We start from the raw sequence: 26,458 nt of genomic DNA, 5'->3' as shown, positions 1-26,458 counted from the left end.
AGGATGTTCAGGCCATTGGCCTCCCTTCCCCACGTTTTCAGCACGGGACAAGGCTGTACACTCGAGCTTAGCACAGTATCTGGTTTCTCTGGCATGAGGGTGCAGTTCAAACTTTAGCATTGGGGCCTTCTGTGCCCAAGTCTCCTTGCCTTTAAAAGTCTCTTCTTTCAAAAAGCCTGATGCGACAAATAAACAATACGTTATTTTCCTCTTGAAGTTCACACTAACTCAACTTTTCAGGTGATTCACTATTCACCTTGGATCCCCCTCACCCGGGCTCAGATCCTCTCATCACAATGGTCAATCAGTCTCCCTCCACTTGTTTTATCCCAAAACTTGTTTTATCCGAAAAGCTTTCAATTGATCTCCCTTGTTCGGGCTCGGACCAACTTAATTCACTCATCATCAATTTGTTAGGCAAGGTCAACATCGAAGACTTTCGATTGTGCACAGGACTTTGCTTGACCCGTCGCAGGACCACTTCGATGCACAGTTCTTTGCCACTCTTTCACCTTTCTCCACTCTTAATTGGATACCTTACAGAGACCTTCAAATGAGTATGCACGCAGTGCTGGACCACTCTGTCAAAGGTATCTTAGTTTCAAAGTTCAATCACTCATCTGTTTTTCAGTTTCACTTGCGTTGTTTATTTCATGCGTTTTAACACACTGTCCACTTCAGTGCTCACCATACAATATTGCAGCTTGCAACCTTGGCATCAGCACAGACCGGTCTGCTATCACTCTCCCCAACTCACCGACTGTGTTGATTTCACTGGTACTGCTTTGTTGTAGGCGCCAAGGTCAGTACCACAGCGGCAGGCGAGTCTCCCTGCCTTGATTAACGATGCGGGAGGGCCCCAGTTACCTCCGACACACAATACAGGATTCTTAAGCCTCGCTTCCTGGTCTTACACTTTCTATTCTCGAGGGTGCGTGAAAGTAAAAATTCCTTGTCGAAAAAGTCAATGGCACTTCCCTCCTTGCGATCCCTTCTGTTTTGCCGTCTTTCTCCTTACATTAAACTGCCCTCTTGGAACTGCTGCTTCCTCGTGGGTTTTAGCTTGCATCAGAGTGTGCCATGTGCTCCGCCTTATCTGTGTGGGGAAGTGTAATGGAAGTCAGGTGTGCGTGATGGTCAGGGATTGCCTGACCCTACCTGACCATTGTATTGGGACAGGTCAGGTATACGGCTCGGGTGTTAGTCCGTTTCCTCTCATAGCGAGCTGTCCGTGAGAAAGTGTTTGTGTTGTGAAAGGGGGGTTTGAGTTCTTAAGTATCCTACTTGGTAGGATGGGGTAAAAGGGTTACAGGGAAGGGGATCCTGCTTATCGCCATCCGGTGTCCCACTCCCACTCCCCCGAAGACCCTCACCCAGGTAATCCTCTCGCACTGGTCCACCCCGAGGAACTGGATCCAAAAGTGATGGTCGTGTCCTAGCCACCTGGATGATAGATCCCGGGGACTAGCAGGTGAGATACCGCCAGGTTTCTCACAGTGTGCTTTGTCGGTCCTAACTCAAACCACAAGGGGAGAAACATAGGCCATGCACCTATTTTTCAACCACCCTAGATTCAGTGGCTAAAGGGTTGCCAAACTGCCTAAAAAGGGGGTGGGGGTAACGGCTGCTGCCCTTTCTGTGAAACAAGCAGAAACCATAATATTGTGCCATTCTTTAACTATTATGCAATAGATATTCTGCTGAACAAAACACGAACGCAACATTTAAATAATGCACGACTCACTAGGTTTGAGTTGGCCCTGTTCACACCCAACATTACTTTGCTATGATGTAATACCTTGGAACCTGCCACCTTGCAGCCCCGTACATCTGGCTTGCATGACTGTATACTAATAACAGAAGAGGAAACGAATGGACTGGTTGATTTGACAGATGTTCCATTAGAAAAGCCTGATGGTATTTTATGTGTTTATAACTCTAGTTTCAAGCTACCCGATGGCTCGTCGACAGCAGTTTATGCCATAACTACATGTGGAAACCTGTAAAATACCTCAGCATTCAGCACAAGCGGCTGAAATTATAGCGCTAACCAGAGCATTCAAGCTCAGCTCTGGACTTGCAGTAAACATTTACACTGATAGCCAGTATGCATTTGAGGTTGTCCATAATTTGGGGTGGGGGGCTCTGGATGGAACACAGCTTTTTTACCTCCCACGGGACCAAAATTCAACTTGGCAAATATATTGACAAATTGCTCGATTCATTTGCCTTGCCATTATTAAATGCAGCGCACGCACATAAGAAAGTCACTGCCCACATGGGCAAAGGCAATGCATTTGTGGTCGGAAATGCAAAGACAACTGCTCAAGCCCCTTACTCTCTCACTTATGTTTTCCTGTCCACGCACAACAGACTATCCTGCTTTTGAGAATTCACTTGACATGACAGTCAGTATTCAAGAAGATGCTACCTGTCAGGAATTGAAACCACGGTGGACAGGTGAAACGAGGGGAGATGGATGTTGCTAAACAAATACATACCCACAATGTTATCAGTCACACATGGAGCAGCTCACATAGGGGTGGATGGCATGGTTAATGTATTACATAGACTTGGCATAACCCAAACATTCACAAAGCAACAATAGCGTTTTATTATATGTGACACACAAAGTTGGGAAAGCAGAAGGCGTGCCAAGGGTTCTTTTTGGTCCCCCAGATTTCCCATTTGAAGTCCTACAAATGGATTTCATAGAGTTGCCTCCATATCAGAAATACAATTATGTTTTGGTAATTGTCTTTATGTTCAGTAAAAGGGTAGAGGCATTTCCCTTGAGGGATAACACTGCACCAAGTACAGCCAAAACCCTTGTTAAGGAATATTTTTCGAGGTATGGCCTGTCCCGCTCAAGATGGAGCGATAATGGGGTTCAAATTGTCAATGGACCAGGTATGTCAGGCATTGGGTATGAAGCAAATGTTTTCATGCAATATATCACCCCCAGGTGGCAAGTTCAGTGAAATGTTGCAATGCCACACTAAAAAACCAACTAAGTGTGTGCAAGTGGCAACTTAAGCTGGGTGGATGCCTTACCTATAGTTTTATTCTCTATAAGAACTGTTGCACATTCTGGAGTGGGATTGTAAGGAGCTTACTTAAGCATGGTCTATCATTCATAAACTGGTCAAAGGCGGTTAACCACAGCCCTTGGAGGGGACGGGACACACTCTGCCTGGGGACTGGGTGCTGACCAAAAACGTCAATGTACCTCTGGTCTGCAACCCAGGTGGTAAGGGCTGCTGCTTCTGGCAACACAAACAGCTGTAAAGTGTGACGGGCACAGAAACTGGGTTCATGCCAGTCATGTGAAGAAAGCACCTCTACCCCTTCTGCAACACAAACAGCCCGAGGACATCTGTGTTGCTGCACCACTCGTTTTTTCTTCTGTAAAAAAAAATGTCTGCTGGGAAAAAGGAACTTGAATTGTTTTCTCCAACTACAGTGTGCCCCAAAGACGTTGTAGGACCAACAGAGGGGTAAAGCTAGAATCCGAGACCAAGAAGGTTTTTAAAGAAACTCTACAAACAGAAAATTTGTGATCACTCTCAGGAGACAGCAGCTACCCCAGTGGTCAAGATCGCCATCTTTAAAGGACTACCTGGGGGTGAGGTATTTTGGACACTCCAAAACATACATACATTTGCCGCTGACACAGGTACACCGACCATGCCTCTCCATTGTTCACCCCATGGCAACAGACACCCTACAAAAATGATATATTACGCACCGACAGAAAATAGTATCAATTCGAGATTATGTTTTTGGATCCTGCTTGTACTACTTGGTGCTTTTGTTTTCTGTGATATGTTGGTCCCTTTCAATAAAATCAACATCTGTACTCTTTCCTAATGTTACTATGGCAACTCTATCCCCGATCAGCATTATCATAGTGAACTAATGAGTAGAAATTTGTTGTTACCCTTATGCATCATACAAGATGGTTCAATGCAGCAATTGCTATGTATGTTTACAGTTTACAGCTTTCGTAGAGGAAGGGCTCCCCCTGCAACAGTTGCCCCACCCGTTCTTTGCTTCAGGTTATGCTTTACACGTGGCTATATTACATATAGAAACTAGAACCATATTTAAAGGAATAGACAATATCTGCTATGCCTTCCTTTACTCCTCCTCCTCGTTGTATGCTCAGTTACAACAACAGGTGCTGCACAAGAGAGACTGAATTTATTATTCTCCCAAATGCTACCTTCCCTGTCAGATGCGTTTACTCCTTTTTTCGCCGGGGCTGCCCTAGTGACTGCGGCAGCCCCAGTTCTACCTACTACACAGCTATTGGATAATAACCCCCATTCATTTTCCATCCCTTCCCTGCATCTCCGGGCCCCCAACATAACTAGGGTCGTTTGTATTGAGAATGATGGTTCTAGGTTCCTAGGATATAGCACCACTGCAACACCTGAGTGGCTTACCAACATCTGGATTCTACTCCAACCAAAACATTATAGACAATATACAACAACGGAATCCAACCATCCCTCTCCTGAGTCGCCTTTCTATTTACTAAAGAACTCGGTCCATGGACCAAATAAATGCTGAGTCGATAATGATGAAAAATGATGACCAATTTATTAACACATCATAATATTATAACCAAAACCTTTTCTTACATATCAAAAACATACATGAAGATAATAAAAAAATGTAAAATCTAGTGCACATTTCTAAAACCAACCAACAGTGCAAAAAGTGTTAAAAGAACTGTATAGCTGTACCCTTAACACCCCAAAGAAAACTCCCTGCCTATATAAATCTAAAAAATACAATTTGTGACAAACAAAATCCAAAACAGTGTGCAAAACAACGCAATGGTTAGTAGCACCTAGGAATCCTTTAATTCAGGAATATTTCCAGGAATACCAATATTAATTTGTAGTAATTTCTACCCCAATTCATGCCACCAGGGTGAATACAACAATTCAATATATTATTATCAGGCACCACTATAGTTTCTGGTGCCTCACAAAACCTAACATGTTTTGTTCATAAATTGCTTAACATTGACTTTATGAACTTCATCAGGGGGCCAAAGGTGCCCTGTACACACATCTTTAACTACAGTAATTTTCTGTCGTCCTACATCCGTAGCTATGTAGCCAGTACGGTGCTGATTCCAAATTCAACACTTCCAAGCCTATTGTGGAGTGAAACAAACAAGAAACAGAGACAGAAGGAGAGAAAAAGTGATCAGAAAATGATTTACTACTGTATGCTGTTCATCTTACTAGGCTTTCATTCACCTACGTAAGACTTACCATAAGTATCACCATAAGTATCAAGAGTGCAAAGTTAGTCTTGAACCTGGTAACGGGGGAGCGTCTTGCTAGTAGACAATTATCACACTATTCACGAGAAAGGAAGATAAAAAAGAAGAAAGAAGAGCCAATTTAGTACATTGTGCTCCCAACAACACAACACTATCTAGGAGCAAATACCAGGCAAATAATCTAGGTGTGTCAAGATGTCAACAATGCTATTCTCATGTCACACTGACCATCGAGTAACATGGTAAACTAACCCCTATCTGGTTCTGTCACTGGTGTCCAATAACCATTTAAAGTCACCTGGTGACTACGGCCACGGATGAACACTTTGCTACATGCTTTATAACACCACGTTTTCATTTACTACTTGTGCACTCATACCTCCAGCTTAATTGTGTATACTTCCAGCACTTCATAATCCACTTGTCCACTATGTTATTGTGTATCTGCACACCCACGTTTGCATCAAACCGGATACGGATGTCTGAAAGACATGAATGTAGAAACGTGTAACCCAATCAGTGCCATTAAAGAACAGAGTAAGGTCAAAGACGCTCCAATCGTCTCCTCCACTCATTAGTCCAGCGACAGTGGGTCACTTACCGATACCGTCTAAGATTTGTAGCCCGTTCGTTCGTTCGTGGAAGGCGTTAGTGCATCTTTCCCCAGTCTCATGACGTACCTATGTTGTAATTGTTTGTGTCTCCTTCCGTAAATTATATGGAGACGTGAATAGCCGCATGAGATCATGTGATGGTACATGTATCGCGGCCATTAACAAGCCACACCTACTATCTGCAGCAGAATACTGTGAAACACGCCCCCATAAAAAAAATGTTGGCGGTTGCCGCTGACTGCACTGAGAGAACAAATAATGCACTCTGGACAAAACGGCCAGGTATCGTCGCAAAGTATTTGGGTGTCATTTTAGATGTCTTGACATGGTGCTCAGCCGGTCACTAGAATAACCCACTCGCGATCCCATGGATGCATACACGATGATTAGCTAATAGAGTCTGCTCACCTGAATGACTCTAGACTCTCTCAGCTACATTGATATATTGTTTATATTTCTGAAGCAACTGGTATATGCATTGGGAAGAGGTGCATGTAAACCCTGAATAGAGCACTGTAAAATTGGTACAATAAATTAGGTGTTATGCTTCCAATCAACCTGTTCATTCAGCCCCAATTCAGAGGTCTTTGTCAAAATAATAAGCCATTGTTCTTTAAAAAAGTTTTTTTAGTGTTAGCATCATTTAATTCTCAAGTTGCCATAAAATGGTCCATTTGAGATCTTCTGCGCCATGACCCATTGTTAAAGCAAAAATTGTTTTCAGTTAATGCCAATTCTGCGCACCAAAGTACAAAACTGTTCGGTGTGGAGCCTGAAGTTCTTTTAGTCAATAAGACTTCTTCTAAAACCTCCTAAGTCTCTTTCTGTGGGATACATGTGTATAATGCTACTATATCCATGCTGGCTAACAACTGTGTACTAGGATCAAAACTCATGTTTTCAACACAGTTGATAATATCTGAAGTGTCTTGTATGTAAGGATACATAGTTAGAACGTATGGTTTCAGGTATTTGTAAGCCAGTTTAGATAGAGGTTCCAATAATGAGCCTGTCACCGAAACAATAGACGGCCCGGTGGGTTGTCCATAGACTTATGTATCTTAGGTAACTTATAGAATTTCATGACCGATTGTTTCGATACACATAGGTATTCGTGTTCTTGTTTGCAAATCCAAATATAGCACCAACTGCAACATAACATTCACCATTCCTAGAGATGACACTGAAGTTCCAGTTTATGTTGGCGACTCAGTATTTTTCATTTGTGGGCTTTGCTTCAAAGTATAAAATAAGCAGCGTTGCGTAGCAATTAGTTATGCAATTCTGTACGTTTGCTAATTAAATTGACAAAAATGCCAAAGGCCTGTGTTGACGTGCTAGGCAAGAAAAGTTCAAATAATTGCAAGCTAGTGTCCATTCATGCAGCAAACCTTTAATTTTACAGACTCGTCTCAGTTTGTCTTACTTCAGTGGTACACATACATGTTGCTCATTTTATGTTTTGGGTACATTAAAAGTATTAGTACAAAATTTCTAATCAAATAGGTTTGTTTGCTAATCAAAAAATGTAATTAGCACTAATTTATGCCTTGCGCTTACACTTAGCTACCTCCACATTGAAGTGGCCGCTGCCATTTAGGATTCATATTTCCAGCTGTATCTATTAGGCACCCTGTTGTTGACAACCCTACCAGGCATCGCATAACTGTTATTCAGGACGATACTGGTGCACAGGTATTTGGCGATCTCATTAAAGCAAACATCCCCTGGTATGGTTCTGGCATAATCTCCAGGGATATCCGTCGCCTGGCTAGATTGTTAAAAGGAACCATTGACGACACCACTAAAATACTGAGTAACATCACTGTAGAATTACAAGCGGTGCACCTTGTGGCATTGCAAGCTATGATACTTGCAGAAAAGGCAGGGTAAGGCAAAATCCTAGAGGTGAAATGCTGTCTCTATGTGCCAGATACCTCCATTTCGGTTCGCGAAGCAATAAAGTAACTGCATGGTATTGCGGAACAAGCCCACTGGCAAATGGGGCCTTAACAGCTCCTTTTGGTCCATCATCAACTCTTTTGGCTGGAAAATCGGTGCTTTCCTATTTTTCTTAGGGGTCCGTCTTCATTGTCTGCCCAGTTGCTCAAACCTCCTGTTTGAGCTGTGTCAGGTAGTAATGTATTGATAATGCAAGATTCAGCAATACAGGAAATAATGTCTATTGACTTTAGTACTGAGTCTCCTTCCCCTTCACAACCTGTGTATCCTTAACAACATTAAGTGGAACTGTTGTTCAAAAGGCCAAATGTGGAAATATACTTTAAATGAACACCAGAATGCACACCGGTTTTCTCTACAAGAAAATGGCACACAACAGTTTTGCCGTGGTCCACGAACAGTAGTCTAAATGACTTCTGTGTGTTAAGTTACAGGCACTGTTTTCTAAGCTAGGAAATAGATTGAAGTCAAAATACCATGCACAAATGCCAGAAGGTGTTGATCTTTCCACCCTGAGTTTAGGATTGAGAAAAATACAAGTCAATCCTCCCCCTGCATGTCTATTTGTATTTCTCATAATTACTAACAAAGCTTTCTGTTCACCCTCTCAGTGAAGTTACCTTTCAAGGACCCTGTCTTGAATTCAACTGTGCAATGAACCCACAGTGGGATAAGACATCTTCGGCCTCTCAATCAGATCTCAAAACATTTAGGGCACTTGCAAGTATGCTGAGAGAACTCGACATGATAGAGACCTGGAGGTTCTACGACGACGAATGTTGGAGAGAATTCTCTGTAAAGGCTAATTTCCCAAACCTAGTGAGTCCCCCAGCAGCTTTGCTGGATTTTTGGGGTTTAATTTTTTCTCCTGCTAAGAGTGAGACTCTTTTTCTCCCTCTCTTAGGCATGATTTGAGAATGTCCTTTGACTTTGTAATGTGTTTTATGGGCTATGGGGTCTTTTACTCCATAGGGCTTCATGTGTTTTTGGTAAGTGTGTTTCACAGCACCCTCAGTGCAGTAACACAGGGGTGTCATAGTGACCCTCCAAACATAGGAGTCTGTCTCCCAGGGCATGTAAAGTCACCCATGACTTTACTAGTCTTAAATTGGGAACAGAACCAGTACAAACCATCATATTGTGGAAGTACTGGTAGAGGTAATTCGATTGCCCCTGGGTCTGTTTTTCAAGGGGGCACTGTCCCGTCCCCCTTGTCGAGTTTCTGGCTGGTGGCAGTGGTTACCACGCGAAATATTCCACCAGAATATTTCCTATGGGATTTTCCCATTCATTTTAAACGCACCACATTTTTGGTGCAATGTTAAAGATACCGCCGGGTTATTTATTTAATATTTATTCCCCGGTTGGGTCTTTTTGCCAGGACTCGGTTTTAAAATGGTGTTTGTGTTCGCCTCTGTAACTCCAACCCAAGTCGAGCCCTTTGTTCCACTTTTGGCGGGCTGCACAGAAGCCTCCAAATGTGGTGCCACTCTGTCTGGGTCTACAGGATGTGTGTGGGGGGGGGGGGGAATAGGCACCTTGGACTGAGTTGCCTTGGCAACTCAAGTCACACTCTTGTGTGATTGGCCCAGTGGTGAGCCGCCCGGCTCACCACTTAGCATGTTTGATTGACAGCTAGGCTGATGAATGGGGGTTTTCTGCATAAAAGCAGGGCTTTGGGGACTGGAACTTCAGAAGTCGCCATAGGACCTAAAGAATCCGAAGAGGGGAGAAGCTGAACCATCTACAATGACGACACCACCGGTGGAGCCCTGCTGTACGAAACTCACCACTTTCCCGACGTCAGAGAAGATCTTCTTCCAGGAGAGTCTTCTTCCCTTTGAGCTGGTGGGACCAACCAGTTCACCTTTTTTGCCTTCCTGGATCGTCTCGTGGTCGAATCGCCCGTGCCAAGCACCCCGGCGGCCGGATAGCCACGCTTCACTGCTACCGTGAATAAAAGGGTAGTACCTTTTAACCGGGAAACTCTGCGGCTGGTTTCTTCCCGTGCAGTGCAACGACCTCCAGCTTTCCTCCACGTCGAGATCTTCTCTTCCCCTGGACGAAGCACCGACTTGCACCTGCTTCCAGGAACAACATCCCCCGCTGGAGCTTTCTCACCATTTCAGGTACTGTGTCCCGCCTGGTCTCCCTTGCAACAGACTGTCCAAGGTGTCCCGTAAATCCTCGACTCTCTATCCTGGGGTGACCTCGGACCTGTTAACATTACCTTTCTAACTTGATCCAACCTCTTTTTGACTTTCCTGCAAAGACTTTTAGTGCATTTCCACTGTGTGATCTTGGGCACATTCCGCCTTGCTCTCTCCAAGAGTGGGCCTGGCCTATGAACTTTTTGCTCTACAGTAGACCCTGCCTTTCTTGACTTGCTGTGGTTCTTTAAAAGTGTTGGTATTGTGTGTTTTTCCTATTTATGCCTTTTCTCTCCCTTTTTAAATAATTATTGAGTGCCATCTATGGTTACGCGCTCACCTCTGTTTTGCTAAATAAGTGGTGTATTAATCTAGACTTGCCAAATAATTAATTAGGGAGGTGTATATATTTCTAGTGACTGTGTTTGAACTTGCTTGACATATTAGTGCCAGTGTATTTTTACAAGTGTGTTTTAAATAAATAATTATATACTTTTATACCAAAGCTCTGGTCAGTGTTTGCTTGTACTACTGTATTGTTAGCCCTATTGTGTATACTCTATATACTGCCTAACTCTTCTTGAGAGAAGTCTGACTGCTCAGCCACAGCTACCAGGTAAATCTGGGTGGTACAGAGTGCTACCAATTGGGTTTACTGCTAACACCTGTAGTCTTAAACTTTTTGCAGTGGTCCCTAAGGGAACTGTACAGGTTTCTGCCTAACAACGAATAGCGGGAGTATACCTTTTATTCGTCAGTACACAGGTCCTTCTCCTGAATAGGCATGATCCTGATGGCAACGGCCTTGATGAGCCACCCCCTGGCTCCAGAGATAGAAACCATGCAACCCATAGATCCTGCCCCAGTGACACTCACTCTACAGGGTATCATTGCACCACCTACGCAACAGGCCCCATGGCACTTAAATAGTGCTGTACTGCGAGACCCAGTCTTGAAACCGGAAATGGGGTGATAATGGAGGCCCGTTGGAATCCATTCATTGATCTTCACCCGGTGAGTGAGGAGCTGCTGATCAGAGCTCTGGAGCCCATCGAAGAGCACTGATGGCCCAAGACGTATGGGCATATGTGGGTAAGGTCCCTCTTTAAAATGGGCCTTGTGTTTCATCTTTGGCTTATTTTGTTTAATTACCCCCGCATCTACTACCATTATTTACTAAAATTTAACTCTACTTTCTGGATGCACATGTGCTGTATACATGTGTTTTTGATCGTATAAATGCCTGCTTCACTACCCAATTAGGCCGGCTAACATGGCCGCCCTTTTTGGACCACAGTCCCTCTGCTGATGTGCCCGGCCTGCTCCCGCCCCCACTGGCTAGCCTTGCCGTGAGTAGCCAATCGGATCGACCGGGAGGCGGGAGCCGGCCCGTTGACTCTAAAGCCTGCATCGCAGGCCCTGTCTGTCCCTGTCCGTACCAGTACGTGCCCCAGGCCCTTCACTCTACCTGCCGTTGGGGATCATCATCTGTTGACACTAGAGGCCCCCCGGGCCCTAAACTCCCCCCTGACACTTACCAAGATGACAACTTAAGACTGGCCCCCACGCTTAACGACTTTGTCTTGCCATCAACCATTATGCACCTTTCACTGATCTTCTGCCTGTTATAACCTCATTGTATATTTAAATACTGTGCATCCCACTAATTCGCTTTTGCTCTGCCTCTCTGTTACCCTGATTATCATTACCTCTTGTAAATCACCCGACTATGCTACCTCCCTACCTTATCCAATACTGAACTCCCAAACATATGATCTGCCCATCTGCAACTGTATACTTTGATGTAATTCCCCCTACCATGAGATGAGGCTTCCCAATTTATGCACCCTAAATTATGTTGCTTGTTATCTATCTCTTCAAGCCATTGCCTCTGCAAGCCAATCATGCAATAACTAACATGTAACCAACTAGTGCCTAGATGCCTCCGGGCATCGTGCGCTATACAAATGACAAAATAAATATTATAAATAAACAGAGAACTACTTTAAAGAAAAAGGACTTGGGTCTGATTTTGGACACGGGAAAAGCAGTATTTCGAGGAGAGTTTATGGGGAAAGGAGCTGTTTGGAAACGAGCCAAGGCCCAGGTGAGAGGGACATTAGAGGAGGAGCTCCGAGAGATGGAAAGGGAACACAAACAGAGGGATACGCTGCGCTCACTCTATAGAGGATAAAGCGAATAACATCCTAGTCGCAAAGCTGAAGTCCGCACAAACGTGCCATAGGATCGGAGCCCTGAGAAATCGGGAAGGGAACATGTGCTGGGAGGAGCAGGCTAAGCAACGAATAGCTGAATCATATTTCACGGAATCCAGAGCTCACATTGGGGAAGCTAGGGCCCTACTTGACACCCTCCGATTGCCCAGACTCTTGGATGAGGAAAAATCTGAATTAGACAGACCAATCACAGCTCTTGAGATAGACACGGTCATCAGCAACCTTCTGATTAATAAAAGCCCCAGGACTGGATGGCTCTCCCCAACGCCTTTTACAAAAGCTTTCAGACTCAATTGGTGCCCCAGTTGGTGAAGATTTTCAAAGATTTTGGGAAAAGTGTAAAGTTCTCGGGGACGATGGGGGAATCTAGGACGACCCTTGTTCTGAAATTAGGGAAGGACCTGACCAAATTCTCTTCATACAGACCTATAGAACTACTCAATACAGATGCTTTGATTTTTACAAAAATACTGACGAATAGGCTAGCAGATATTCTACCCAAGCTAATTGATGAAGACCAGACAGGGTTCAAACATGGCATGATCTACATTTGACAGCAGACGGGCATTGAATTTAATAGAGGTGAGGGACGTGCCAAAGGCAGCAGTCTGTCTCTAGATGTGAATAGGGCCTTTGATAGTGTAGCTTGGACTTATTTACGGGAAGTACTAGGAGACTTAGGAATTGGCAAACAATATTGCAGATGGGCGTTTGCTAGCTTCATAGCCCCAACTACACGGGTCAGGGTTAGCAATGGGCACACAGATCGGATTCACATTAAGAGGAGAACGAGGCAGGGGTGCCCCTTGTCCCCACTGTCATTTGCCCTGGCCATGGAACCCTAGCCCACCTGATACAGGAATATCAGAGCATTTAGGGAATCCGAACAGGGACGCGTCAACATCATTTTATACGTAATGGACCCATCTGAGTCGGTTCCCCGGCTGCTAGACGTTATTAACAAATTCAGGTCCATCTCTGGGTTCTCAATTAATTATGGGAAATCGGTGGGTATGACTATTGAGGACCAGACGCTCTATACGTCTTAGTTGGGTAACTGACAAAATAAAATACCTTGGTGCGCAGCCGACATCCCCGACCAGAAGGGCTCTATACTGCAAACTTTCCTAGCTGATTCAGGGAATGCGAGGAGGACCTGGGAAAATGGAACACCAACACATTTCCTGGCTGGGGAGGGTAGCAGCAGTCAAGATGTCACTCATCCCTAAACTATTATATATGTTTCATGCTCTTGCGGTCAAGATACCATCTAAACCGATCTCCCAACTGCAGGGGAACATCTCTAGGTTTGTCTAGGGAGGGAAGAGACCCAGAGTAGCGAGGAAGGTACTGCTGTGGTCACTGTGGAGGGAGGCATGAGGATACTCACACTCAAAAGATGCCTCCTAGCAGCACAAGTTAGCCCTATGTGCGACTGGAGGAAGGGAAATAACAAGAAGGGGGTAGAGATGGAACATGAGGACACAAAGCTCCCACTGGTCAACACTCCGTTCCTCACACCGAGGTCCCGGAGGGACCAGAGGAACACTATTGAGCACAACTCGGGCCTCCTTAGGATACTGTGACGAGGGAATGAATCCCCATGGGAATAGGCCCCAATCGCCAATACTGGGGAACCCCGACTTCAGCCCACGGCTGACAACCCGAGTCGTAGCAAAATGGGAAACAGTGGGGAAACTCGGGCTAGCAAAAAAAATGTATGTGGATTCAACCCCCGCTGACCTTTGGAGAGTGTAAAAACAGATTTCAGGTGGAGGAAAGAGAACGGTTCAAGTACGGCCAAATCCGTCCCTGGGTCACAAACATGGAAGTGAAGAATAAGGGAACAAGGAACCCTAAGGGGATAGAGCGGAGTTTGGTGGAGGGCCTTAGCTCAAAATACACAGCTACATTCTATAGATTGCTGGATGCAGTGAACGAAACAGAGCCGATACCCTACATGGTAAAGTGGCAGAACGAGCTGTGAACAGATATCCAACCGGTAGCATGGTGACATATATGGTAAAGGGCTCAAAGCATTTTGATGTACAGCTATGCAGGAATGTGGGTATGAAATTCTGCGTAGTTGGTACATGTCCCCCAGTCGCTTACATGAGATCAACCCTGAGTTCTCTTATAGATGCTAGAGGGATGTGGGGAGAAAGGAACGTTTGGTCACATGTGGCGGACCTGCCCCTGATCACAATTATACTGGAAGGAGATCCTCTCACACATTAGAGAATTTACAGGAATTAACCTCCCATGGGATCCCAGGGTAGTGATTCTGGGGAATTGCGCTGAGGAGGGATATACACTGCACGGTCCACTGGCGAGGGTAGTACCACAACTCCTAACTGCGGCCAGGCTCACAGTGGCCATGTCTTGGAAACAGGCGGAAGGCCCTATAATCGCTTAGTGGTGGGTCAGAGTTTGGACACCAGTCGCATTATAAAAAATTACTGCGATCCTCACTGATTCGTATCTAAACTTTTATACAGCCTGGCTCCCCATTTTACAGTACCTGGGTTCCAAAGAACATTGTAACCATAGACTGCAAGTTCTTCAGCATTATGAATTGTTATAATGAGATTGCAATGAACTATCTGCTTTGACATTGGTGGCACTTTATTACAGTTGTATTTAATTGTTCACGGAAAATAATGAAGTCATTGATTTAGTGTCTAATTGATGACCAGTCATTTGCATTTTTTTTATTGTTGCATATATAGTTTACAAGAAACCTTACACAACATAAATAGACAAAGGAAAAGAGAAAAAGAAAAAAGAAGACAACATAATTCATACATTAAAAAAAAACACAGACAACGACAGATACAAATACGACCAACTAACCCACTGGCTAAAAACGACCAAAATGGTAGAAGCAGCAATGAGAGAGCTAACCCCGTTTGAGCAATACATAATGACGAACACTGGAACGAAGAAGTTTGTATCAAGCACCTATAAATACATTAACATGGTGGGGGAGGAAGTAAAATGGACATATATCAAACGATGGGAAAAGACCCTTCAAAAAACAATCCCCAGAAAACAATGGGAGTACATATGGGGGATGATACCGAAACTAACTAAGGCGATACAGACAAAAGAAGATGAAAATCCTCTTGCAATGGCATTATACACCTGAGAGACTCCATCAGTTCATACGAAACTTCCCAAATAAATGCTTGAGGGAATGCGGTGGGGAAGGAGACTGGCGTCATGTCTGGTGGCAATGCCCGACCCTACAGCAGTACTGGAGGGAGATCCAATCGCATATGAAACCTATATTCCCAACATTGCAAATAGTAGGAGAGGAAGTATGGCTATGTGGACTATGGGACCCCAAAGATATACAACTCACCAAAACACAGAAACAAAACTTTATGGGGCTACTGATTGGCCCGTGGCTTGAAATAGCCCAAAAATGGAAACAAAAAAATCCGCCCCAGGCCCTCGATTGGATAAGGAGGGTCTGGTCACATATATCTCTAGAAAGAATAACATATAACCTACAGGGCGCACATCAAAGATTCCGGGACGACTGGGGAATAGCCCTGGAATACCCCCAGAGTGACTATATGGAGCAGTGGTGCCAACACAAACTAAGAATTCTGGACATGTTTAACTGAAGCAATGCATGAACCTCGGACATAACGAACAATCTAGTGATGATCCTGGCGAGGGGGGAGGATATGGGAGGGAGGGAATGTTACAAGTTACATGTTGTAAAACCAATGAAAACAAGTTTAAAAAAATAAATAAATAAAACAGAATAAAAATCTGAATCCATATTCATAAAAAGGGTCAAAAGAATAAAAGAGCAATGATCATTCAATTCAATACAGTTCCCACAATTCTATTGTCTCAATATAGTCATTATGTACTATCCATGTTTTTTCTTACCCAGGTCAAGATTGATGCAGGTTAATAAAAGGTTCAGAGCTAAAACCAAACAAATACTTGTGCCCCACATGCACCTGCACCAAAACAAATTCCTGGACACTTCAGAGTTAGCAGCCATTTGCATTAACTGGTGATTAAAAAACAATAAAGTTCAAATGATTGGCTACAGATCAGCACATTAAACAGGCCTTAAACCGAAGGTGGATAACTGAAAAGGATGGAGAGGGGTGCCTGACCGTGTGATCGATGTGGCTTTGTGGGATCCTTGGTGCAAGGGTGAGCGATTGTAGTGTGGACTGTGCTGCAGTCGGTGTGACATGAATCAACTTCCGGGGCACCAGTGGTCCAGGCGTGAATATCGGTTTCTAAACCATCAATCAGCCCCACGCCGCTAGTACACCAGAAGGGATCCAAACAGATTGGTTTAACAAGCACATCATAAACCTTGTCTAATTTTGGTAACGTGGACGGAACGCCATGCTCATCTCCGAAAAAGTTGTTTGTAAATTATTACCCAATGACTAAAGGGACAGTCCAGTCATGGCGTATCAAAAATATCTACTTTATATCACAACAGACAGTTCCAGCAACACTACGAAATACAACCCCCCCTGTAAAAGAATGCAGCGGACAGACAGTTTCAAATAAGGAAAAGGGATGCACTCTGAATACTGTAAGGAAGTTAGTCAGTATGGCTAATAACCACAACAGTTTAAGATTACTTGGCTTCAGCAACAAGGTAGCAATGGGTCTTGAAATGCCTCTAGGGGTATTCTGGGAAAGCTCAGAGGGACAAACCCACAATGTACCTTATGCTGTAGGTGTTCTTGGTGCTCGACAGAGTCGGGTCAGCTTCAGGGCGCTTTGCCGGCTTATGTGACAGAGTACAAGATGGGAGTCAGCTACGGGTATCAGGTGACAAGACGGTTCGGCGAGCAAAGCTGGACGAACAGCTGCAGGATGGCCCACACGGCAGCTCGGGGTCAGGATCATCCCAGTGCTTATCAGCGGTTCTGAAGCAGTTGTCGAGACATCTCTGATGTCTTTTAACGACTGCGGCTTAACAATGGTCTGCGTTGCAGTCGATTGCAGCTCGAGGAAAATGTCCTTTAAGGCAGAGGTCAGTAGATGCTCATCAAGGCACTTCCCCCAGCTTCTTCAATGGGCTGGTGTCGTCCATTAAGGCGGACAGCCTAAGGCTGAGGAGTGTGTTGCAAGAAGCTGCCTTGTCTTAGTTTCGGGTTCAGAGACCTTCTGGCACTTCCTACTGTAAGGAAGGCCTGGTATCAACAGTAGACACAGACACAATAGATGCAAGTTTCGAAAACCTTTATTTTGTAGTTTACTGTGGTTGGTAAAATTCTTAACTGGCCCAATGGGAGTAATCTCAACCATAAAATAAAAACAACAAGTCCAAGTCAGTCTAGTCAAAATAAATGCCTATACTAAGAAAACCTAACCTTGCCCTTCTCAAACAACAAATGTGTAAAGGGAATACAAAAAAGAAAAACAGTGTCTCAAAAGAAATGTCAAAATGGCTTAGGTAACAACTCCATTCCCCACATTCAGAAGCACGGGGCCTTGCGAGTTTCTTAAAAGCGATAGGTGTATGGGACAGTACCATCAGTCTTGCTGGAACAATTCAACAGTTCAGGCTTGGGCTTCAAGCTTTTGTCAGTCTAATCAACTCCGCAGGTGTCGTCTGCCTTACTACAAACATAGTTCTTCTCTTGGCTTTCACTTTGCCACTTTTCAATACAGGCTTTCCTCCGCCAGGCTCGAGCCTGTCTTTCTCTTTTACTGTCGAAGACTTTAGAAACTGCAAAAGTTTTACATATATCTCTGCATGACCACTTCGGCCTCCTTTTTAAACAATTTGAAAATCAACAATCTTCACAACACCAATGCTCCTTGGAACTTTTAGTTTTACTTTTGCCCTCTTGGAATCTTCAAAGTTCATTTGACTTTTGCCCTCTTGGTAGTATTTCAAAGTACATTATCTATTGCTTTTCACTCAATCACCTCTCGTACAGGATCGCGGTTACTTTCTTGCCTTCATTTCCTGCTTTCCATAACTCAGAACATTTACAGAGACTTTCGAATGTGGGACTTGGCTTTGCAGGAACACTCAAGTTACTTTGTATACTTTTCTCAGTATTCAATCATTGTTCTCTTATCAGCACACTCGCAACCTTCAACTTGTTGCATGCCTCTTTTGCTCGTAACACAAACCGGGCGTTTGTTTACCTTGGATAACTCACTGGTCGTGTTAATTAGGTTTTTGTCTTCAATGCCTTTCCCGTAGTAGTCAAGGCCGTTATCAATGCCCCCTCTACTCGTCCCCAACTCAGTCTTTCACCCTGGAGGGTTGTGGGCCACCTGGAAGCACTTTAGAGGTTTCTCTTCTCCACTCACTTGTTTTTGGTCATGGAATGGTTACAGCTTCCCAAAAGCATGGAATTCTCATCTGGCTCCCTCGTTCTCCTGAGCAGCCGATCAGCCTTCCAACTTCAATAACCTGGTTCGCCTCAGCACCGAAAGAGCGGTTTCTTCTTGCATCCAGCCTCGCTCAGAGTGTGCCTGTGTGCACCACTTTTTATGTTCACAGGGAGTGTTAACAAGTGGCAGGTGCATGTAATTCGTATCACGTGCCTTACTCTGCCTGATCTTATTAGAGGGACAGACCCATGGCAAGTCAGTAGAGGTAATCCACCTGACCTCATTCCTCGTCTTCCTCGTCTCAGTAGTGTTGTCAATGTGAAGTGGGGAGGAATTATGGGAGTTGTAGTTTCCCATGAAATAAGCAGAGATAGTGGTTAGATTGGTTAAGGAAAAAGGGGATAACATGCCTCACCATCAGGTGCTTCACCCACACTCCTTGAGGACCCACTACCCAGGTGATCCTCCCTCGCTTGCCCAGCCCCCAGGGTCAGGATCCAAAAGCAATGGTCTTTCCCTGGCCACCCGAGTACGGGATGCCTACTTAGGAAGCCTGGTGCAGAGCCTAGCAGGGAATGCTGTGTGCTGGCTGGGTCCAGTGGTGCTGGTTCTGGTATCTACCTCTGTTTTCTCGTCGATGTTTAAGGGAGGGATCTTGTTTCCCTCTTTGGAGGTCCTGGCCTTCTTTGTACCTTCAGCCAGGGGCCAATGAAGAGTTCTTCTTGCTAGTCCTTGCAACGTCTTCAGATGATCTGCCAAAAGAGGAGCTCAAGGCCTCTTTTAAAGCCAAATGTGAGTCACAGTGGTTGTGTAGGCTAAGCCTACCTTAATGAACAAATCCTGGGGTCCCCACCAACAATCTTTTGTATGCATGAGGTCCTAGCCAGAGAGCTTTGCAACAGGAAAGGTAAAAAGGTAAAGGGGTGAAAACATGTGATACCAAGTCCCACCCATCTTCCTCTCAGTTGTCGATCAAAGAGTCTCTTTGTTTAATGGATCTCTCTGTGGTTCATGATTAAAGTGAATGGTCTCCCTTGACGCTGCAGCGAGACAAGACTCTCTGGCTCCTGCAAATCACATTCTCCTACCTTATGAATGGGGCCCCCCTGCAGGGTGGACTACTGTAAACGCGCAGTCCCAAACATGACAGTTCACCATCATCCATACTGAGGGCGGATGCCGGCTTCAGATTGACACAGTTAAATATGAAAGGCTGGAGTTTATGGACTCCTTTGTTAACCTCTGCAGCCAGGCCCCATGTGGTCCCGTTTGAAGTGCACTCTATTAGTATGGTAATCACTGCTACCAGCTGCAGGGCCCAACAAAAGATCAGGGCAGATCCACAGAGCCTTTGTTAGTTCATCAGGCTGGCCATGGCAGAGGGAAGCTTGGTCCTCAACCTTTCTGGAGATGACAGTGTACTCCAGACTGTCATATACTAACTAAATAGGGCAGGGCTCACTGTACCTGTAGGCTGTGTCCACCCAGAGTACACAGGTCTATGCGTGTGTCGTGGTGTGAGCATAAGAAAAGCTGTCGATTTACCCCACGCATTTTCCCGAGGTTGGTCTACTATCATTCCATTTAATTACAAATGTCAAAAAAGACCAGGCGAGTGCACACCCACCGTGTGGATTGTCAAATTCCTCACAAGATGGCAGAAGAGGGGAGTGGGTGTTTCCAAATGGAAGATGGCGATAAATTTAGATGGAGTGGATAAGTTATTCTGCAAAGAAGAGGAAGACAGGGGGAACTGATGTTTTCATCAGAAACATTGGGAAACAGCACAACAAACTAAATAGGGTCCCTGTTTAGCAGGCTCCTACCCAGTCCCTCGCTGCAGCCAGGGGGCCGGGGGGAGGCTTCCCTTCGATGTATTCTGTAAGAAACAACATAGTGCAGGACTCCCATTTACTGGATGATAACGAGCAAATTAGGTGACTTGGATATCATTAGGACTACTTGCACCTAAGGAGGCAGTCATGCTCTGACTAAAGCAGAGGATGGGACACAAACCGAAAGAATGTCCACAGCTCAGAAAGGTCCTGGAAGCTTATTTTAGAATGGGAGACAAAAGCAGAAACACTTCCCGACTTGCCTTAGGCTTGCTGCAATTTAGGTGTATTAGGAGTACTTCTTGCGCTATTTTTATTATTATTATTGTTTTAACATTTTCCATCTTAGTCCCTTGTCGCAGTAGATTGCATTGCTGCTGAACATCCACTTGGCATCTTAAATACCATCTGGAAAATTCTCTCTAGTTTAAATCATGGCTATAACTGTCAGGTGTTTTTTTATTTTAGCAAGGCATATCACCAACTACAGGGTTCGAAATCGCTGGGAGCCATTTAGCTCGTGGTTATACCCAAGGGGACCCTGCTTAGATTGAAACCAACAACTACCAGGAGCTACTTTTGACTCCTGTGGCAGGGGGTGCCATACAACCTTAGCTATGGGATTTTAACTGTATGTTTGGGAATGTATATCGAGGAAAGTAAAGGACTCACTTAAGGGACATTTAGAGCATATTGGATAAATATAAAATGGACACAAAGTTAGAGTTTGCATTGTGCGCAAAGTTAGATTTGCTGTGCGCTACGTATTATCTCCTGGTTCCCCACTGCCTAACTGATAATGCCTAATACCCAGGAGCTGCTTTTTGCTCCTGATGAATAAATCCCAATTTCTACCCCTCCAATTAACATGTAACATCCCTCATCAGCGATTGACCCAAATCAGAAACCAGAAGTACGCAGATAAGGAAAGTGAATAATACGGCAAAACACACTGGAAACCGATTTAGTGGCTCCTCAAACGGGAAAAAGTGATTTGTTTCCAAGTCACTTCAGCTGGCACTCTGGGGATGATTTTCTATCAAACATATGTAGTCGTATGCAGAAGGCTTGCGCTAACGTGCTGTTGGGTCCCCTACCTGCAATTGATTTAAAATGTTTGCAAGCGGTAGAGTAAAACAAGGCAAAAATCACCTTTACTCTTTCATTTTATCCTCCATCGTGTTAAAAAAATGAATGCTGCATGCATATTTCACTACATCAAGCTGGATTCCACTTGGAAACCATTTGTTTTACACCTAAAAGAAAATATCATGCAGGCGTAAAACAAAGTGGTCTGCGGCCCTCCTCCACCTGGCCAGAGCATGAAATAGAGGAGAGCGGGAAATGTAGGCGTAACAGCATCATGCCTGGCTGTCATGTGTCCATTTCCCCTACAGCCCATATAACATGACCTTCTACATCTTCTGTTCCGAATCTACAAACCACGATCAAGAATACAGTTTAGCCCCTATCCTCTTAATAATATGCAGTAATAAACATTTGCGACTGAAAAGCACTGCCCTTACAGGGTGTCTCCGAATCAAACAGTAAACTGACAACATTAGTTCACGGAAAAACACATAGATCAGGTTTCTGACCTTCTTAAAGGCAATGACACCAACGTGCAAGTGAAACATGAAACCTGGCTTAATTAATACAGTGCCCTAGAAATAGCACACGCCTTCTCTTCCGATTTCCAAGCATGTGTTCTAGCGTGACGGCATTAAAACTTTTGACGTTGAATTCAATACTAATCCAGGTCATCTAGCATCCTCACAGAAGGTGATGCTTCCGCAAATATTTTTGCATCGTAATTAATATCATTTTAATTTCAAACGTCAAGCTCAGTCTCCCAAATGTACCCAAGCCTACATATATAGGGTCTCCTTCCCCATTTTAAAACCGTCCGGTGCAATGTTTAAATGAGGTATCTGAACACAAAAAAGGGCTTCTGGGAAATTTGGTAAGGCTTCCCTTCTCCACAGTCAAAAAAGGGAAAACCCACATTGGACATCCAACACTATCAAGCAACACAAATTTTCATGACCAGGTAGCAAAACCCTTAGGTGGGGGTGGTAGCGATGTTGGTGGGTGAGGCTGGTAAAGGAATAGCAGCACTTAAAACACAATAATACATCTCAGTACGAGGAACGCTGGCAGGGATGGCAACAGTCTGATCATTATAAATACTGACAGTTAAGTTAGTGTGTATTACAGTCAAACGTCAGTTGGGATGATTATTGCAAGATACGGCCAATTGAGGAGAACAATATCACAACGATGCCCGTTCATGTTGAGATCCTGCCAAGATGATGGGAGCACAATATTTCACAGAACATCTGTGAAACAGAAGCAACCCCAAATACTGTCCAACAAGTATACTACTTGAAGGAAAATGAATGAAGGAGCAATATGGGTGGAAGAGTAATCTGCAATCATACCTATTCCATAATCTTTATATCTGCTAAAGAAGGTTGACATGAAATAATTCTTAACATTCGTAAACCTAAATGTTGTAGTTTAAATGCTTTACTTAGACGTGACCAGGCTTACCTCTGCCTAGTCTGGGAGGGAATAGTTGGGAAGGGGAATGTTTTACGGTTTACTAAATCATGCAAATTAGTTAACTTGGTCGGGATGTGGAGTTTGGTGTGAAAACAAGACACACATAACAAACTGCTGTAAATGTAGTTCATCTTGATAGCCCAGAGGAATACTTTGCAATTAGAAGGGGGAAAAAAAAGGTACGCGATTCTGCAAAGAATATATGAATCAACAGTGTGCATTTGAGCTGTCGGAAGTGTGGAGGCATAAGACATGGTCAACAGAAAGACTATATAACTACTGCTCATATACAAGAACAGATTATATTCTAGTGCCATCTGAATTATCCTAAGAGAGGTTCTTACTACCTAGAGAACATCAAAAAGGTGAACTGCATCCAAGGAAAAACACTCATGGTAGCATGGAGGAGGCTGACCTGGTGGATAGACAGTGCATTTATTTATTTATTTTAGCATTTGTATAGCGCACTAGAGCCCACGGGCATAGAGGTGCTGTAAAGAATATGTATGCAGGCTTGCTTCAGGGTTACAGGAGAGCGGCCCAGTACAGTGGATTAATACAGTTGCTTAGTTTACAGTGCGTTGCATATTAAGGTACACATAGCAAGATAGTCAGACGATGGCAGAGAGGGGGAGGCGAATCAGACAAAAATGTTATCAATTAGAGCCTTGATAACTATGAATACAGTAGCAATTGCACATAAAAATAAAAGGTGACAAAGGGACGGAGTTTGGTCCATAACCGTTGTCGCGCCTTGAAACACTTGTGTATAGGCGCGTTACAAATGCCATATCATAACCGAGGGGTCTGCCTTCCAAGGCAAGAAGAGAAGACATCAAGTCAGTTGCTACTTAGTACCACATGAATGTAAGGGGGGGGGGAGTTTTAAGAAAATTATTCAAAAAGGTACAGGCACTTTTTTAGGGTAATATTCTTTTGAAAGAATCAACTGTCATTTGTATAGCTTCATCAGTTCAATGTGAATATCTCACCTGCAAAATGTCATCAGGGAGGTGATTTTATTTCCTGACCCCTAAAATACTTTCCCCAAATATTCAAGCAGGGGTTAATTTACGATTCTAAACTCCAATCCTAGAATACTTGGGGAGAGTGTTTGATTTTAGTACGGGTGCAATTTTGGGTGAATATGTCCCTTCGTGACATTTTCCATAATTAGATTTTCACTGAATACCTCTTTCTCCGTACTAAAGTCCACACATAATGAACAGGACTGGCAGACAGCAATTTGTCACACAAAAGGGCCCGACCTCCAATGGTAACCCAACCACTTTTCAGGCTGAACAGCAAGTTCCCATTCCCATGGAGTTCGAGAGACTCGATGGGAATGGGAACACTGAAGCACTGGCACTGTTGCCAACGGTGCTTAAAAGGTTTTTCTGCTGGTAGGGGTCTGAACTACCGCTCGTTGTTCATTGTCCATACCGGCAGACTGCGGGTAACCTGGTTCAGGAAAAAATGCCAGAGCCGGAATGACTGTCATTTTTTCCGGAGCGGGTTACTTGTAATGAGGCCCATAGACTCCTTATTTGGTGGTGGTAATGTTAATCTGCCAAAGGAAATTCGTTTTGGAAGCAGGAATAGCTACTATTTTGATAGTAATTAAGACATGAACTCAAGAGCCCCATGGCTATATAGTACAGTGAATACAAATTTGAAAACGCAACCTTTTGAATGGGCTATTGAACGTTATTTGACTAAATGCTGCTGCTTCAACCAGACCTGGAACATGGAAGCAAATCACTACTGGCCCTCCATTTAAAAAGCGAAAGAGGGAGGATCCAGGGGCATATAGCCTTGCTGGAGGTTTCCACATCAAGGATTTTATTGAAGGATTTGACAGCATCGACTAAGGAAATATACTACCGAAATATCAAATAGGTTTCCAGAAAAATGGTTTTGAATATCCAACGTTATGGTGATAAAAACATTGAAAGCCCAAGCCTCAATAAAGGGACACCAACTATGTGTAGCCTTTTCACACTTCAGTCCTGACTTTGACCTGGTGGGCAAGGCAGAAATGGTCAAAATTAAAAGCTTAGGGCATTGGTAAGAGACTTGTGATGCTAATGCTATTTGTGACGAATCCTTGGTGGTCGTCACTTCTCTCTGAGGGGGAGACCCTTCAAATGAGGACAGGGAGGGGAGGCCGCTACCCGATAGTCCCCCTGGAGCTAGTACTCAGGAGGATCTCATGGAGAGGGGGTCACCCCACACCCCTGTGGGAGCAGGAACGACTATCCAAGGAGAACACAGTATTCACCACTCCAATCTTCCTCACCTACCCCACCCTTGCCTTGTAAATCCATGTACATGTGTCATATAACCAAAATCCTAAGTACTGGGATGAGGAAGAATCTAGTCAACCCAACTGAGGACAATAGGACAAGTACTGAGATGAGGAGGCAATGCAGAAGCATGAAGAGCACTCCTGGAACCACTGGTGAACATGCTAGTGGTTCCCAAATTCCTATTGGTCAAGTTGCATTCAAAATAGAAGAGGGAAAACGGGAGAGGAAGTTCAGCCTTCCCTGGAGGAGCTGCAAGCAAGTCAGCGGTGCGGCCGAGAGAAGCAACGCGGACCGGGACGCGAGGCGAGAAGGCAAAGCATCTCTCGAGTTTTGGAAGTGGAAAGATGCTTCTTCGTACTGGAAAGCAACCAGCTTAACTGACTGAGGAAGAGGGACCGCGTCGGTAGAGCAGCCCAGAGGGAACCCAGAGCTGCCGTTGATGGAATGAAGTCAGCAGAAGGCACGCCAGGACCAAAGGCGAGTTCCAGGACCGACTGGAGCCCACAGCAACACTCCCTGAAGGTAGGGGCCAACACTGGCCGGCCAGTGGGGACAGAAGAGAGGCTAGTAGTCCTGATAAGAAGGGTGAATCAACCCTGGGAAGAACGACTGAGAAAATACAAGACTGTGGGAAAGTAATATGTGAAGCAGTACAGGTCTGGGACCAGCACCCATAAGAAAGAAAGTTCAGTCATCTTCATAGTCGCAGTACCTGGCAGGTTAGTTAACCAAGTCTGCCACACTACCAGCAGAGAATCATACGGGTCGGGGACCCACAAGACTGGAAGCCAAGTCTAAGTTGGGGAGAAGTGTACAAATCATACAAAGAGACCAGGGGGAAGGGAAAACATCCCCCCCTGGTGTGAAAAAAACTGAAAGAAAAATACCTGAAGAAGGGAGGCATTCTCCAGGAACACAACAGTGAAGAAATAACTATGGCCGATGAGGAATGCTGATGTTTGAACTGAGAACTTTACTGCTTTTTAGCATTACAACCTGGAACTTTGTTTTGTGCCTTGAACAGGGATTGAGACCTGGGGAAGGGAGTCATTCCCGCAGGTAAAGATCCCACCCAACAATTGGAACTGGGATCCATTCTCAAGAAGAAGCAAGCCATTCTTCGGGACCAAGAAGATACA

General features: G+C 44.4%; 1 protein-coding gene across 10 annotated transcripts in view; it reads right to left on the bottom strand.

Moving 5' to 3' along the window:
* The window catches only part of CCDC28A (coiled-coil domain containing 28A), a 414,393-nt gene that overhangs the window by 359,228 nt on the left and 28,707 nt on the right, over positions 1–26,458 (bottom strand). The window contains exon 1 of one of the 10 annotated variants that reach the window (XM_069608095.1): positions 5,292–5,380. The exons of the other annotated variants lie outside the window; for them this stretch is intronic. The gene's annotated coding sequence lies outside the window, so the exon portion shown is untranslated. Of the gene's footprint in view, positions 1–5,291; positions 5,381–26,458 lie in introns of those variants that run through there. 10 annotated transcript variants of the gene reach the window in all.

Source organism: Ambystoma mexicanum, chromosome 4q (assembly GCF_040938575.1).
Source record: "Ambystoma mexicanum isolate Mex_15411 chromosome 4q, UKY_AmexF1_1, whole genome shotgun sequence".
Taxonomy (NCBI): domain Eukaryota; kingdom Metazoa; phylum Chordata; class Amphibia; order Caudata; family Ambystomatidae; genus Ambystoma; species Ambystoma mexicanum.
This window is presented reverse-complemented; position numbering and strand designations above follow the sequence as displayed.